This window comes from Lytechinus variegatus, chromosome 2 (assembly GCF_018143015.1).
Source record: "Lytechinus variegatus isolate NC3 chromosome 2, Lvar_3.0, whole genome shotgun sequence".
Classification (NCBI taxonomy): domain Eukaryota; kingdom Metazoa; phylum Echinodermata; class Echinoidea; order Temnopleuroida; family Toxopneustidae; genus Lytechinus; species Lytechinus variegatus.
Genome location: NC_054741.1, coordinates 23,342,540 through 23,348,539, shown reverse-complemented (window position 1 = coordinate 23,348,539; position 6,000 = coordinate 23,342,540). Strand labels below are relative to the sequence as shown.

Genomic DNA, 6,000 nt, shown 5'->3' with positions numbered 1-6,000 from the left:
ATTTTCAATTAAAAAATGCAGCATTTATCACCTTAATTACACAACATTATGATATATCTCGTTAGAAACCATGGTTTTAGACAATACTTCATCCTTACATCACAATATATATGGAATATATAGCGTCAAGCAAAGCCAAATTCTGTCAAAATTATATGTCCCATGTTACATTGTACACAATACTTTTAGGACCTATGGCAGCCATTTTGGATTTCCGAAAGTACAGCATTTACCTCCTTCACGACCAATATGTGATATATTTAGTTAAAGATCATGTTTAAGACAATATTTTTACTCGTACATCACAGTTATATGCATTTTATGATTCTTACTCATGTGAAACTAGTTTCCTTGTTCGCATGAATGTCAAAATACAGTATTTATCACCTATATATGGCAGAAGAAATGCTATAATTTAGGAAAAGAATAAGTTATCAAATAACATTTTACTCATACAACAAGATTATATTATGGATGTCATAGTCAAGCAAATCCAAAATCTTACAAAATTTATGATGTCCCCATTCACATTGTAGATAATACTGTTATTGCCTATATGACCCATTTTGAATTTCATAATACAGCATTTATCTCATGCATGACAAAGGAAATCATATGTCTTGCTATAATACATGTTGTCAGGCAATGTTTTATTCGTAGATTACAATTACATGCATTTTATGTTTCTTGAAAATTAGTTTCTCCATTCGAATTGTACATGATAGATATAAGGCCTATGGCGGCCATTTTGAATTTAAAAATACACTGCATTTAACAAAAATGGCATATTAACAATTATGTTTTTAGTCAGTATTCCACTCGTTTATCTTAATAATATGTATTTTAGTGCTCACTCTTGTGAATTTTTTGGGCATTGCCATTGTACATAATACTCTTTGGGCCAGTGGCGGCTATTTTAGACATCAACATACAGCAATGTTCCCATATATGACATAATAAAATGATATATCTCGTTAGTAATGATGATTTGCATATATTGCTTAGTTCATGCATCGTGATTTTTGTCAGTTTAGTGCTCATTTTTGTGAAAATTAGTTTTCCCTATTAATATTGTACATAATAGATTATACAATGGCTTATGGCGGCCATTTGATGAAAATAAATATTTTGTCAAAAATTATTTTTCATAGACTAGTATTTCACTCCTGCCACACAATTTCATGCAGCCAATGTGCGGACAATTTTATGATTTTCATGGGTAATTTGCATATTTTGGCGGCCATATTGGGTTTTGCTAATTTGCGGAAAATGCTCAAGGTTTCACGAGTGGCATCATTCAAATTCGTAATCAGCACCCTCGAATTGACAAGAAACCATAAAAAAATATTGTTTATATAAAAAAACAAAGTTTGGTCAATTTTCTAAGAGGCAAAGTCCTGGGGTGGTATTCTGAGGTCATTTTATCTTTAAAATATTTTATTTTATCTCTTAAAATGAAATTGGTATTCTGAGATGACATTTTATCTCTCAGATAAAATTTACAATTTTATCTTGCGTATAAATTTCATCTTGCGTAACTTTTAATGATACGCAACAAAACAGTGCCTGCGTAGACAAAGGAATCGCGTATCTGGGTATTGCAACGCAGATGATGTGCTTGCGCCCAAGATAGTTTGAAGAAAAAAATAAAATAAACTTAAAAGAGGGTAGGGGCTATTTTATCTCCGCGACGTTGATTTCACCAATATTTCTAGGTGAATTAACCCCAAATGTTGACATGAAAATGAAGAAAAATTATATATTTATTAAGAATAACACCTTAACGTTATTCCTGTACAATAAGAAAGTATTTCATAAGACTTGTCTTTGCTAATATTGTCTTTGAAATGATGCTTGAAAAGATGCGATACAGACCTCGAAAAAAGATGAGAGCATTGTCCTTTTTGTTAAAAAGAAATCTCTGTAAAGACGCGCGAGCGTATAGTGCAAGCGTATTTGAAGTAAAAAATTAACGCAATCTCACTCCTTTGCCACACCTCCTTGTGGAATGGATTTCCATTGGTTGACTGACACGAAAGAGCTATAAAAGCGCGTTTCTAATTGGATATTGATTAAAAAGTAGGTGTGTCTTACAGAGATAAAATGAAGATAAAATGGTTCTCAGAATACCAATTTGGAGAGATTTTAAGGGCATTTTATCTCACTGATTTTAACGGAGATAAAATATTTTATTTTATCTGAGATAAAATGGATCTCAGAATACCACCCCTGGACTAATATATATTTGAGAGCAAGAGTGAACGAGTTTCTCTTTTTAGAAAAAAAATTAAGAAGAAAAAGAAAAACCCACAAAGCTACCTTTCTACCCTTTCCTCCCTTCGCTTTTCATTTTCTCCTCTTTTTCCCTTTTTTCTTTTTGGGGAGGTTTTTTCTCTTTTTTTGGGGGGGGGGGGGCGACCGCCCGCACCGCCCCCCCCCCCTCCCTGGCTACGCGCCTGCCTCATGTCCAGTCTTTTTGAGAACCTTGACTTAATTGCCTACATCCATCCTAAATAACTTCACTGGAAATGACCCCCACCCCCTCATACTCGCATCCTCCATTCTCTTCCCCTCACACTCCCTGCCCTCTTTTTCTGCTTCCTCTTTGACATGTCACTGCTTAAGGTACATTTCAAAAATCCATCTATGCCGGCAAAATCATCTAGAAAGGATGGACCCTATGCCGCCGATCTCCGAAGACCGGAGGAAGGAAATTTAGGTCAAGTACATAATAACTCTATGGTCAAGTACAAGATAGTTGTTAACAACGCGGTTTTTTGCACTGTGTTCAAGGCTCTTTTTTCATAAATATTTTGTTAAATAGCACTTTTTATTAATATCACAGAGTATATTTCAATTGTAGAGATATATAAAATATACATTTTTTTGATTCTATATATATTTTATGATAAAATTTATAATCATTGACGTCTTTCAAAAAGGATAACAGATCTATCAGGTGACTACGCGTATCACGTGATCTGAAAATCAACTTCGTACCGCTTTGATTGCATTCGACGGTGACAGGACCGACCACCAAGAAAAGCTGGAAAAAGGACTCAAATGTAAGTTTCCCTTTATTGTATTACATTGAAAGAATGGCTAGGATTACATTTTATGGACAATATTTAATCAATCATAAACAGACCAGCATACAATTCGGATTTAGTGAGTAGATCTAAATCTAATATCATTAAATACTTGGGTGCAGGAAACACTATTAAGCCAACGCCACGGTTCTATTTGTACCGTAACCCAGGGAGCTCCCGCCCGCACAGAGCCGGGCTGAGAGCCCAGGGGCTTACCGTGTATTTGACCATACTCACGGGACTAGCGTGATTTATGGTCTAAATATTTCTCCAAATGAATTGTGAAAAGAGAAATTATGCACTTACCATGATTGTGTGGATGAAGGTCTAACGAGTGGCAGTTTTCCTGACATCTGGGCACAGAGACAGAGTGAAACCTCAAATTGTCAAAAGACGAAAAGTTCTCTCCTATTCTAGTACCTCCTCCGTCTCGATCAGCCATTTTGTAAATTTGTTACAATTCATAACAAAAATGGCCGATCGAAACGGGGGTAGAAGGAGAGAACTTTTCGTTTTTTGAGGTTCCAGTCTGTGCCCAGATGTCAGGAAAACTGCCACTCGTTAGACCTTCATCCATACAATCATCTAGGAGTCATCATATCATGGTAAGTGCATAATTTCTCTTTTCACAATTCATTTGGAGAAATATACCATAAATCACGCTAGTCCCGTGAGTATGGTCAAATACATGGTAAGCCCCTGGGCTCCCTGGGTTATTTGTACCGGTACTTGTCACACACTTTTTAAGACATTAGAGACTTTTAGGAGCAGTGAACGTGAACGGCGTCGCAGTCCTCTGATCGTTCGAATCAACGTCGTCGTCAGCCCTTGTTCACTACAGATGCGAACATTTTAGATTTCACTCGACTGGTACGTGTACGTACGTCCACGTGAAACAGCATGATAACCAGCGGGTCATGACACGCTGCCCGACCCGGAAGATCTGGCGTAACATCGCCTGGCGACCCGGTCGGGTGATGCGAAGGTGCAACTTGTGCACACTTGCCCTTTCACTCGCTTTGATTCCTTTTTACTCGAGTTAGGAAATATATCGATATATATTTTGTAGATCAGAAAGCAATTTCAAATATGGTAAACATAATGCATCGTACAACTTACATTAATTTTGTAAAAAGTCACTGAAAACTGTGTTTTAAAAGGGAAAGGTTGATCTTCATGCTGAGCTTGAACGGTTAAAATGACGTCACTCACGTGCACGTCGTCTATGATTTAGGAGAACCGCAAAATGGATGTGGCGAGGTTCTCAATTCTGATAGTGGACGTGTGTGAGGACCTGAGGCATATGGCAGGCCAAAAAATGACGTCATCTCGTACCAGTCCACTACGTGGACGTACATTTCTAAAAGTGCTTAATGTCGCCTAGTATGAGGTCCTTACACAGGGGCGGATCCAGCCTTCGCCAATAGGGGGGCCCGGATTTTTTTTTTCAGCCATTTTTCCCCGATCGGCCACTCAAATATGATATTTGCCGGGATTTTTGGTTTCTTTAAATGGGTAGTCCTAATAGTCATTTCTTAGCTTTATTTTTATGAATAAACATATATAATACCATAATCCTTATTTATATAATGCGAGCGCGAAGCGCGAGCTATTTTTTTTTGGGGGAAATCTTATGTACTTTTTCCTAAAGTTTTGAACATTCTGGGCAATGTTTGTTATCCTGAAAAAAGATGTGTATGCAAGTGAATAATTATTACAAACGTGAAGGTACTGTTAAGGACTTGCTTGCAGTTAGCCATGATGAAGACGCTATATATTTTCAAAAAATCAAACAATGCGAGTGCGAAGCGCGAGCTGAAAATTTTTGACATTTTTACCCGTAAGGAATGGAAATTCTAAGCACTTTTTTGTAACTTAACAGATTAGGTATATAATTAAACGATTGGTGCGAGCGCGAAGCGTGAGCAAAAAATTTCGAGATTTAAACCTACTGAACGAGACACTCTATTCAAGTTTTATAAATCATGAAAAGGATGAGGAAGTGGGGATCTTCCTTACATTAATAATGCGAGCGCAGAGCGCGAGCGGAAAATTTTTATATACGTTTTGAGCTGATCGAAAACGTACCTGTTATGGACTGCTTGAACTTAGCCATGAAAGACGTTACATATTTCAACATTCAAATATTGCGAGCGCGAAGCGCAAGCGGAAAAATTCTGGACACTTTTCATACATTAATAATGCGAGCAAAAAGCGCGAGCAGACAATTTTTTATATTGTGATCTAAAACTGGATAATTATTTAAATGGAGAACAAGCTGCGTATCTGAATAAACGTGTGTTTCAGATTTCGACCTAGAATTTGGGTATTCTAAATATTTTTTTTATCATGAAAATCAATAAAGCGAGCGCAAAGCGCGAGCTAAAATATATATGATATTCCGATCTGAAAAGGGGTCACTTTAAGCTCTGTATTGCAAGCACGTACTTAGTCGCGTCTACAACTGTGGAAAAATTGTGAGGTGAAAAAGGATCACAGTTAAAACAGAGCTGATATTTTTCATTATTGTTAACTTTGAGTTTATGACATAGGACCGGGATATTCTATAAGGACATTATGTCATCATAAGAAAATGATGAATATCTTCCTATTTCTCTTCCTAAGCATGAGAGCGCGAAATCTATTAATATTATGGCCTGAAAACTGGACATTTAAAGCACTTTTGTAATATGCATAAGATGCATGAGTTTAATATCTATCAATGCGAGCGCAAATCGCGAGCAGAAATTTATGATTGTCATCAAATGGTGATTTTAAGTAGTTTGTTTTAGAATTAATATTGAGATATACATAACTCACTAATCAAAATGCGAGCGTGCAGCGCTAGCTGATACGTTTTGAAAATCTGACCTAAATAGGGATATTTTGAGAACTTAATGAAATACAGGAA

General features: G+C 36.5%; 1 protein-coding gene across 1 annotated transcript in view; it reads left to right on the top strand.

The window, feature by feature from the left end:
• Nucleotides 1-2,961: 2,961 nt before the first annotated feature.
• The window catches only part of LOC121407612, a 35,947-nt gene continuing 32,908 nt past the window's right edge, over nt 2,962-6,000 (top strand). The window contains exon 1 of the mRNA XM_041598767.1: nt 2,962-3,065. The gene's annotated coding sequence lies outside the window, so the exon portion shown is untranslated. The remainder of the gene's footprint in view (nt 3,066-6,000) is intronic.